The sequence below is a fragment of the Xenopus laevis genome, chromosome 6S, assembly GCF_017654675.1.
Source record: "Xenopus laevis strain J_2021 chromosome 6S, Xenopus_laevis_v10.1, whole genome shotgun sequence".
Taxonomy (NCBI): Eukaryota; Metazoa; Chordata; class Amphibia; order Anura; family Pipidae; genus Xenopus; species Xenopus laevis.
In genome coordinates this window covers 76,863,833-76,875,516 of record NC_054382.1, presented here as the reverse complement: position 1 = coordinate 76,875,516, position 11,684 = coordinate 76,863,833, and the positions used below count along the sequence as shown (strand labels likewise).

General features: G+C 36.2%; 1 long non-coding RNA gene across 1 annotated transcript in view; it reads left to right on the top strand.

Annotated features, from left to right (window-relative positions):
* LOC121395131 overlaps window positions 1-10,693 on the top strand; it is a 32,528-nt gene extending 21,835 nt beyond the window's left edge. Inside the window, exon 2 of the long non-coding RNA XR_005962260.1 lies at window positions 10,326-10,693. This is a non-coding gene — a long non-coding RNA (uncharacterized LOC121395131). The remainder of the gene's footprint in view (window positions 1-10,325) is intronic.
* Window positions 10,694-11,684: the final 991 nt, after the last annotated feature.

The window sequence follows — 11,684 nt, the reverse complement described above, 5'->3', positions numbered from 1 at the left end:
AATGAAATAATATGTCTGAGAGTTATATAGAGCTATGAATATGTATCTTGTAGATGTATTTTAGATGAATAATCAAAATCTTAGATGTATGATGGCATGAATGAAATATATCTGTACAGATGTATATAGATGGAATGAATTATATATCTGATAGAGTGTATAGAGTCGGATGAATATATATCTATAGAGGGATTAAAATGGTTATGAATATTATATCTGGAGAGTGTATATACGATGGATTGAATATATCATATATCTGTAGAGTTGATAAGATGGATTGAATATATATCTGTAGAGTTGTTGTATATAGATGGATGTATATATCTGTTAGAGTTATATAGATGGAATGATATATATCTGTAGAGTTGTATATAAGATGGTATGAATATATATCTGTAGAGTGTATATAGATGCCATTGTATATATCTGTGTAGAGTGTATATAGAGGGATGAAATATATATACTGTTAGAGTTGTATGTAGATGTACGAATATATATATATCTGTAGAGTGTATATAGATTGTGAAAATTATCTGTAGAGATGTATATAGATGGGGATGAATATATATATAGATATCTGTAGAGCGTATATAGATGGATGAATATATATATATAATCTGTTTAGAGTGTATATAGATGATGAATATCTATCTGTAGAGTGTATATAGATGGATGTATATATCTGTAGAGTGTATATAGAATGGATGAATATATATCTGTAGAGTGTATATAGATGGATGAATATATATCTGTAGAGTGTATATAGACTTGGATGAATATAAAATTATCTGTAGAGTGTTATATAGATGGATGAATAATATCTGTAGAGTGTATAAATGGATGAATATATATATCTGTAGAAGTGTAATATAGAATGGATGATACATATCTGTAGAGTGTATATAGATGGATGAATATATATCTGTAGAGTGTATATAGATGGATGTACTGATATCTGTAGAGTGTATATACGATGGATCAATATTATATATCTGTAAGAGTGTGATATAGATGGATGAATATATAGTCTGTAGAGTGTATATAGATGGATGAATATATATCATCTGTAGAGTGTGATTATAGATGGAATGAATACATATCTTGTAGAGTGATATATAGATGGATGAAATATATAATCTGTAGAGTGTATATTAAGATGGATGAATACATATCTGTAGAGATGTATATAGATGGATGATATATATATATCTGTAGAGTATACAGTAGGTGTGAAAAACTATTTGCCCCCTTCCTGATTTCTTATTCTTTGCATGTTTGTCACACAAAATGTTTCTGATCATCAACACATTTAACTATTAGTCAAAGATAACACAAGTAAACACAAAATGCAGTTTTTAAATGAGGGTTTTTATTATTTAGGGAGAAAAGAAATCCAAACCGTGTGAAAAAGTAATTGCCCCCTGAACCTAATAACTGGTTGGGCCACCCTTAGCAGCAATAACTGCAATCAAGCGTTAACTGCAGCCAAGTTTGGGAGTTTTACTTTGAAAGCAGCTAGTAAGTTGCAGGTAAAACGTATTCGTCCCTTTTATAAAATGTATAATGAAACCATAGAATTCTTAATGAATCAAATGAAAATTGAGCATAGGACTGGCCAGATATGGGATGACTTTGACGTAGTTGGCCAGCTTAAATATATTGCAATATATGGACAAACAATCCCTGTTTTGTTTAAAGGGTAAGGCATTTTTCAGTAGCAGTTTGCACAAAATGTCTCTGTCTTAAATATATTGATAATGGGTTGAGTGCAGAGGAATCTTGTATTTGTCTATATATATATATATATATATATATATATATATATATATATATATATATATATATATATATATATATATATCCTATATATATTCTATATTATCATCACTTCTAACTTAGTCGGAAGTGACAAAACGTATGTGAGTTTAACTTTTAAAATGTTCTATGTATATTAAAGCGATTTTACACTATTAGAAGCGCATCTCTCCTAGTTAATCCAGAGTGGAATCTGGACGATTAATGGCAGATATGCTCCAATCTATATAGAACGTCTGTAAGTACCCAACTATTGTTGCGGGCGGATCACAGAAGAATAAAAACGAGTCTTGCTGAATGAAAGAGCTTTTTATTCACGTGAATGTGTAGATAAAAATCAATTTCACACAGACGGGTAGTGAAAAGCAAACTAACCTACTATACTATATTGGAAAATTATTCTTTTCCCTCCATCTCATTTTTCTCTTATATCCCTGAGCTTCTTGGAGAAGCGCTGTTTCACAGGTTTTTGTATTTATTTGTATATTTCTACCGGTTGGAGAACGGTTACAAAACGGCAACGGAAGTGAATTTCCGAAATCCTTATCTTTTCCTTTGAAAGCGACATCAAATTGACTAATAATGCAGCTTATCTTTTAAAATGTCCAATAGAATGGGGTGAGAATTATGTATGTCGCATCTTGCATTTGACATATAACAAGCATTTAAGAAGGTTATGCAGCAGATATGGATACATCACTTATAAACTAGTTTAGGATTGTTGCAAAAGACACTGCTTTGATGGGGTGTGTCAGCTTATTCATATTTGTACAAACAATGTGACCAAATGTGTCTCTTTTTCTGCCTTTATGGCTGGTAATTCACTTTTCTCTAAACATGCAAGAATCACATGTATTTGGAGTGCTGAGAAATTTGTAATTGTTTACAGTTTTACTATCTCTCTTGCACCCAAAATTTTCTTTTAGACTATAGAATGAGTGGCATCACTGCTGAATATGTACAGTCATATGAAAAAGTTTGGCGACCCCTCTCAGCCTGCATAATAATTTACTCCACTTTCAACAAAAAAGATAACAGTGGTATGTCTTTCATTTAGAAACACAGATCAAAGGAGGGCACTCCAAGCAACAAAAAGAAGTTTTTTGGGAATAAAGCATCAAATGTAAAAAGGTGCTGTTAACCCAAGGATACCACCAACAAGTAACCCACATGTCACATATAATGGGTTTGCATGCTTTAAATAATATACAAAAAAGCGGTGGTATAAGGTAAATTTATTTTATATAGATAACAAAAGTACAACAGGTAAATCAATATCTTTTACAAGACAATTTTACATAATATTACTAATGAGCATATACATACCACCAGTTTTGTAAGTTGAAAGTAAAAAGGAGAAACAAACCACAAGGAACAGATACACTTTTCCAAGGAATGAGAATCCCCCAAATTCTCGGCATACTAGACTTTGTCAAGGGGGATTCTGATTCTTTTTGGGTTTGAACTTACAAAACTGGGGCCATTGTTAAAGTCGAGGGTCAGATAAATTCAACCCAATATCAACAAATACTTCAGGATAATGTTCAAGCATCAGTCACAAAGTTGAAGTTACGCAGGGGTTGGATATTCCAACAAGGCAATGACCCTAAACACACTTGGAAATCTACAAAGGAATTTATGCAGAGGGAGAAGTACAATATTCTGGAATGGCCGTCATGGTCCCGCGAGTTGAATGTCACGGAAAATCGATGGAATGATTTGAGGCATGCTGTCCATGCTTGTCAGCCATCAAATTTAACTGAATGGGAGAGATTTTGTATGGTCAAAAATACCGCCATCCAGAATCCAGACGCTCATCAAAGGCTATAGGAGGTGTCTAGAGGCTGTTACATTTGCAAAAAGAGGCTTAACTAAGTATTGATGTAATATCTCTGTTTGTTGGGGTGCCCAAATTTATGCACCCGGCTAATTTTGTTATTATGCATATTGCATATTTTCTGTTAATCCAATAAACGTTGTCACTGCTGAAATACTACTGTTTCCATAAGGCACGTTATATATTAAAAGGAAGTTGCTAATTTGAAAGCTCAGCCAATGATAAACAAAACTCCAAAGAATTAAGGGGGATTCCCAAACTTTTTCATATAACTGTAGATGTATAAATATGAATGTTTTATAATCTTGAAGTTTAAAGCTTCATTTTAACCTTCTTACGTCTTTCTTTTTTTGTATTTTGCATTTTCAATTAGACAACAAGAAGCCTAGACAGAAAGTAAGAAATACTGTACAGTAAACGGTTGTCTTATATCAATTTTGTATTTCCAAACTTGACCGAAGATGAATGTATTACAAGAGACAGTTTAGGTAGAGGTTTTTATATTGGGGGCAGGCATCACCTATTGCTCTTTTGAGCTGGGCTGGTGATCAGGCAGGGCCCTGACCCACTGCTGTCTCTGGTAGGGTGAGCTATGGGCCCCATATAGCCAGAAATGTGTCTTGGCCAAGTATACTACTTTCTACAGGGGGAGGACCTCGTTGATGGACTTTTTCCATGAGCTCTTGGAAAGAGTTAAGTTGCCCCTGCTCCACTTTCTGAGTGAATGCTTCACTCCCAGAGAGGCCCAGAGGCCAGATTCAGGAAGCACCAGGAGATGGAATCTCAAATTTGCCCATAGGGGTGTGCATGGGGGCCAAGTGTTGGTTTTGGGTAGAGTTGTATAAGGTACATCCCAAAGATTCTCATGATGGTAACCATTGTGGCAGTGTATGGGAAAACAGAGTGCTCGCCCCTATTGAGGGGATTCTCTAGTATTTCCAATAAGGTGGTGCACCCTACCTCAGCTGTCAGTACCACATTCAGCTTGTGCCACATTCTGCTGAATAAATGATTTAAAGGCATTGCAGAAGGTAGTGTTGTGTTTCCTCCCTATGAGAATCTATCTGCTGAAACCATCTCTGGGGTAGGTACACAGGGGTGTTAAGGAACTCGGGCAGGAAGATCATTTTGACTAGATTTGCTCTCCCCACTAGAGATACGGGAAGGTTTGCTGTTTTTCTAAAGCAGCTCTGGGAGAACTCTGTAAACTGTTCTAAATTAATAATTTCATTGATACATTTCTTATCTTTTTCCCTGCTGAGCAGAATCCCTTTGTTTCACTGAAAGCATCTGCTGGAATTGATGCAATAGTTGCTAATATTCCATAGAGACTGCTGATTTTGGAAAAAAATAAAAATGTTAAGCAATTGAAAAACAAATAAGCTGAAAAAAAGTGTTTGGAAGATGAACCACCCCTTAAAGGGGTGGTTCACCTTTCAGCTTACTTTTATTATGTTATAGAATGTTTCATTGTAAAAAAAACTTTTCAATTGGTCTTTGTTTTTTAATTTCTATAGTTTTTTAATTTGCCTTTGTCTTCTTAATCTTTCCAGATTTCAAATGGGGGGGGGGTTTTGGCAAATTCCAGAGGGGCTGCTGTAAGATGCCACAGACAGTCACTAATAATTGGGCCCGTGGGGGGGCTGTTTGGGCCTATTTTGAATCCCAGTTCAAGCCAAGGAATAGGAGTTCCAGCAGTTGCAGGTTTTTCACCACAAAGCAGAGCTTCAGCTGGAGTGGCAAATGTTGACTTTTCTCTTCCTCATTTTTAAAAAGCTAATCATGCCCTCACTGGACATACCACGGGGCACTGTAAAACAAAAAAGATATCATATAGTAAAGGATTTTTTTTTCTCTTTAGGCTAATGCTAGACAGGGTTGAAAATCAGCCAGTTGAAACACGCAGGCTGAGTATTAGCCCATAGACTGGCATTAGCCTCCAGTCCTGACTCGTACTTTTTCAGATAACGGAGTCTATCTGTAATTTGGATTACCATACGTTGAGGCTACAATCATTCAAAAATTAAATGAGCCTAGTTTTTTTTTTCCTAGCAAAATTGATTCATGGTAGCTTATTTACCATCAAGTTTAAATTACTATTATATTATTACAGAGAAGCAGGAAATTATTAATAGTTGCCAGGACTATGGAACAATGGCATTCTTGTGTCTTGTTGCTTTCTAGATAATGGGGTTTAGGATAATGACTGCTTCAGAAATCTCTAGAAAACCTTCGAGATTTATCTACATTGTTGCCAAAATGAGTCGTGTGCTTTAACCTCACTGAGTTTTTTTATACTGTACATTTACTGTACATTGTATATATGTTCTTTGTTGCTGGAGCTTTTTTTTAATAAAAAAAAACACAACTGACTTATAACTGTAGGAAGAGCAATACCATGCCACAGCTATTTAGTAAGAGGGTAACAGTAGAGTTTCAGCAATGACAGTTGGAGGGTTCATGAAAAGGCTGCCCATGGAATTACAGTTCAGAATATCCAGTATGGCCGCCCATGGATGGAAAAACTGAGGTGGTTTGATACATTAGGCATATCAGGTCATCAAACAGTTTTTTGGGGATGGCAGTTTGCAGGGGAGACTGCGTGCATCAAGTTGATTAATAATATGCTCTAATCTAATGGAAAAGGCATATGTAGAAAAGGGAGGTCGGTGGCTACATGCAGTTAATTGGTATAATTCATTGTTGTGGGGCAACAAGTATGTTATGCCCCCCTAGGAAACAGTCACAGAGATTTATAGCTATCTAAGAATAGCAGCAGGTACCAAGAAGAAACACCCAAAATATGAATGCTAGGGGTCCACTGAACAGTTTGATGCCCATTGTGCTGAGGATTACCAAAGTATCTGGTGCTAAGAGACACAAAAATGAAGTTTGTGTTTGTTTTTCACTTGAAAAATCAAAAAATTTACATTTTTTTGCAGGGCAAAACCCCATAAGGATACATTAACCCCCCCAAACCATATATTTTTTGGAAAAGTCACTTTCAGATGAATCCAGAGTCACAGTGCGTTCCCAAAATTGTTGCTTTTGTTGAAATACCTGGAAAAAGCTTTAAAGCTTCCACTTACTAGCATCTTATCTCTCACATAGCATAAGGTACCAAGAGAAAACATCCTAAATATGAATGCCTGGGGTCCACTCATAGTTTAATGCACGTTGTGCATAGGATTACCAAAGTGTCTGGCATTTAGAGACCCCAAAATGAAGTTAGCGCATACACATTTTCCCGGGAGTCACTTGAGCTACTGAATAACCATTACATTTACAGCGTTTTTTGCGGGGTAAAAAAAACATATTGACCCCCCCAAAACCAGCTGCAGTACGGCGCTGGAAGTCTGGGAAAATTGTGCAGAAGCAGGACACAGATTTTCCCGTCTCTACTTGTTTCCTAGGGGCTCGGGAAGAGCAGGGATAGAGTGAGCAGCTGTTCTTCATGCCTGTAAGACATTGCAACACTGACCCAATTATGAGCAAAGCTATAGATTTATGGCATAATCACTGTGGAATTCCTGCTCATAGTATTTGACCACAAGAAAGAAATTCTGATGTGTAAATAGTATTTCTTTTTTAATTGTATTTTATAAATTCACTTAAGCTGAACGGGACAATAAGGCTTATGTTTGCACTGGGTGTATTTCACACACAGGTGTCAAATGCTCTTTATGGAACTACAGGCTAAAGCCCCTCTTTTATATAAAAAAGGATTTTTGCTGCCAATAGATAATTTATTTGTAGGTGCTGGATGAACAGATGCAAACTTTAAATGTAACTTGTCCTTTTGGAGTATTGCTTGACAACTACATACTCAAATGGTGTAGAAAAAAATACACAAGGGCAAAAATAAGGTTGATGAGTGTTTACCATTGTAAGAGCCTTCAGGAGTCGCTATCTCAGTTAATGCTTTGATTTAATTCAAAATTCAGTTTGGGACTTGGCACTTAGGGATCTTAGCACTTTTTGCAGGATTTGTGTTCAACCAGACTGAATCCGAACCCTTAGGGGGTTATTTATCAAGGTCCGTATTTATCTCAATATTTTATGCTACAAGCTCCGATCAAATCCGCTCGGGTTTTTTACACTTATTTATTATTACATTTTCCCAAACATTTGCGGGAAATAAATAATTTTCATCCAAATTTCACGTTTTTTCCTGAATTTTCACCCGAAAACTTTGTGGTATTGCACGAAACCCAGCGCACACCAAAAAATCATTGGGACTTCTCCCACTGACTTATATGCAACCTCGACAGGTCTGAGGTGCCGGATTTTCTAATTCAGACTTTTAAATCCTCGGGGGAGAGTCCTGCAGTGGGTCGTGTACCCGCAAAAACCTGCGGTACTCTGCGGGTAGAAGTTCCAGGTGAGGGTATAGAAGCGATGATGCCACTTGCGGTTTACAATGACAGCACTTCCTGATTCTTGATGGTCAGCAGCACACGGGTCAGGGTTGCGGATAAGGTACTTGTGGGTCAGGTTGCTGGTACGGGTTCCAAAAAATGGACCCGTGCAGGACTCTACCTTGGGGTTTAATAAATTACGAAAAAGTCAGGTTTTATAAAAAAAAAATCATAAAATTTTTTGTGATTTTTGAATTCGGAGTTTAGTAAATAATCCCCTTAAAGTCACATAACTTCCAATCTCTGGACAACCAGAAGGGAAATGTTGTTAAAAATTTATTTGCCATTCTGCTAATTCAAAAACAATGGGTTATGTTTTTAATTATATATACAGTATATCATTCTGGGGTGACCTTCTTCAGAAATGTTCCAAACAGCAAACTAACATCCCTGTGAAAGGTCACTAACGAGTAACTAAAATACTGGATTTCTATGATTTGAGAAAATAAAAAGGTGAGTTCCTCTTGTGGACAATACATAAATGAAAATAGATACAGATATATACTGTGTGTGTGTGTGTGTATATATATATAGTCGTGCCAATAAAATTGTTTATTGCTTCGTAAGTCGTGTGAGTGCGGCTTCATCTTTGCAACTTTGAATTTCCTTTTGGAGGACAGCACCCAGGCAACTTTAACTGCGATTTTGCGAGTGCCGATGCCTACATTTTGATATATATATATATATATATATATATATATATATATATATATATATATATATATATATATATATATATATATATATATATATATATATATATATATATACAAAACATTGCATATATGTAGAGAGAGAGAGACTTTCAACATCTGAAACTTTTTATACTGTAAATTAAGCTATTCTATATTTTTAAATGGGTCAGAGCTTTTTAATAATAAATAATTATTAAAAAGCTCTGACCCATTTAAAAATATAGAATAGCTTAAAATCATAAACATAGTAGAGTAGAAATATATATTGTCCTATTGATTTACATTTTTGTTAAAAATACAAGAGTTAGATGTTAAAACAGTCAGGAACATCCCAAGTTCACAAATAGAAGATTCTTGTGTACAATTCCATCCTACTTGAGTACAGATAGGTTCAGTAAAGTGCCAATATAACATCATGGTCAAAACGAGTGCATTGAATAGGACTTGCATACATTTGTCTACTGATTTAATCATGAAAATGGTTAAATCTTGAACAAGCAGGGAATCTGAAGCTACTCCATGTTTGGTCCTTGTGAGGCAGGTAGATTAGCAGTAAACCAGCAACCCCTCCCCATGTTGTGGTTAAGAGATAAACAGGGGAAATTCTGCAGGGGATGCTGCAAATCAAATTATTTACCTTGCAAGGACCAAATTGGAATCGCTTCAGTTTCACGGTTTAAGAAATAACAATAACCACATATTTTTCATGATTAAAGAAACAGTAACACCAAAAAATGATACAGAGAATGATACAGAGATCAGCTGTGTATCCTGTGCCTTTTCTTCTTCTTCTTTGAATGGCTGCCCCCATGGCTTCATAGCAGCTTGTTATGTAAACTATAGTAGTGGGTCTAAAGCCTAAAGTTCAGGAATAGTTTAAACAGCGGTTCCTTAAAATCAAAAAGCTTTATTCCAGGTTACATTTAAAAACAGTGGACAGGACTTCACAAGAGACATACTTTCTGTTCTATGACAGTGTGATCACCTGACGCGTTTCAGGCCTCAGTCTGGCACTTCATCAGAGGTGATGTCAGCAGTTACTCTAGCCTTTTATGACTATGTCAATTAAAAGCATCAATTAAACATAAAAACACTGGGAAACGTGTTTTAAGGGTAAAAATCCAGTATACCTCTCTTTATCAATCACTCTATGTAGATCTCCTCCCCTTACCCCTAGTTTAACACTTTCAATGCCCTGAAACTTAATATAATTGAAATCTCCATTATGTGCATACATGATATGTTTTCCTATTGCTGAAATGTTCTTATTGTTAGTTAGTTTGTTCTGTTCCAATTTTTCTTTATCAAAAGGTGTGAGATGCTCTCTGGCTCGTTCCTTGAGAGATCTGTAGGTTCTCCCCACATACTGTTTACCACAAGTACGTGTGGCTAAATATACAATCCCTCTAGAATTACAGTTAATATAACTTTTCTGTTATGTTACTTTTAAATGTGGTTTGTACTGATATATGTTTACACACCTTACATCTATTACTTCCACATTTATAACTCCCATTTTTCTTTAACCAGCCCGACCCTTCTTTTTTTATATATTTTTAGGGCAATATAGACCGGGTGAAACATCGCTGGAAATTGTCCTTCCTCGTCTGAATACAAATTTTATGCTATCAAGCATTTTTTTTATCCAATAGAGGATCCATCTTCAGCACATCAAGTCTCCTTTCGACTATTTCCCTAATCTTAATTGCCTGGTTGCTGTATTGTGTAATTAAAAAGTGTTTTCTCCATATTTTGTAATTTTTTCTCTCCAATTTTTTCATTTTCCTTTTTTAGATTGTGAATTTACAAGTTCTTCTCTAGAAGTTGCAACTGCTGTTTCATAAGCCATCTTAATATGACAGTGTGACAATATTTAAGTTTATATTCAATGCATTGGTTTAAAATAAATATTGATTTTCTACAGTAAACATGGATCAATTTGTTATATGTCACAACAACCTATTGCTTTGTACTTCATAAAGACTTGCTCGAAGATGTTATTTTCTTTTATATGCTTAGCTCCAGCCATTCCACAACAAGGCTTTATTCAAATATTCTGGGTTGTGGTTGTAAACATATTACCCAAGTAATTGTGCTATCCACTCATATTATAGTTACATTCTTTAGAAAACCATGTATTAGCGACAGATATAAACACAGCAGGTGTGCCAAACACATGCCACTAGCTTGCTGCAGACTGTAACACCCTCCCTTGCTGCAGACTGTAACACCCTCCCTTGCTGCAGACTGTAACACCCTCCCTTGCTGCAGACTGTAACACCCTCCCTTGCTGCAGACTGTAACACCCTCACAGAGACACACGCTGCAATTCAGGCAGATTAGATGCCCGGCGACAAATCTCCTTTTCTTCGAGGCGACTAATCTCCCCGAACTGCCTCCCCACTGGCTAGAATGAACATTGGCGGCAGGGTGGCACTGGGAGCGCTTTGTTTTCCAAAGTCGCCAGTAGTTGCTTCATGGAGACACTTTAGACGACTTCGGAAAACGAAGTGCCAACCCGCGGGCAATTTCAGGGAGATTAGTCGCCCCGAAGAAGAGGAGATTTGTGGCTGGGCGACTAATCTCCCCAGATCTGATTGTGTGTCTCTGCCCTAAAAGTCATTTTTGTTTTTGAGGGCATGATGCTTAACTCATTAAATGCCAGGGAATGTAAAATATATATATATGGAACTGGTATAAAATTACCAATGGGCCAGCACTGTAGATTTAATACAATCCCTGGCGCTTCAAGGATCAAAACATGAGGCCCCCCCCAAAAAAAGGCAGCGTAAGAGTGTCAGTTTGCAAAAATTAGCGGTTATTTTATTTGGCACACCTTTTATTTAAAAATCCTGTTATGTACTGTCAATATGCGGCATAGCAAATTCAAAGTAGTAGTTGTGGAGTTAAAACCTTTTC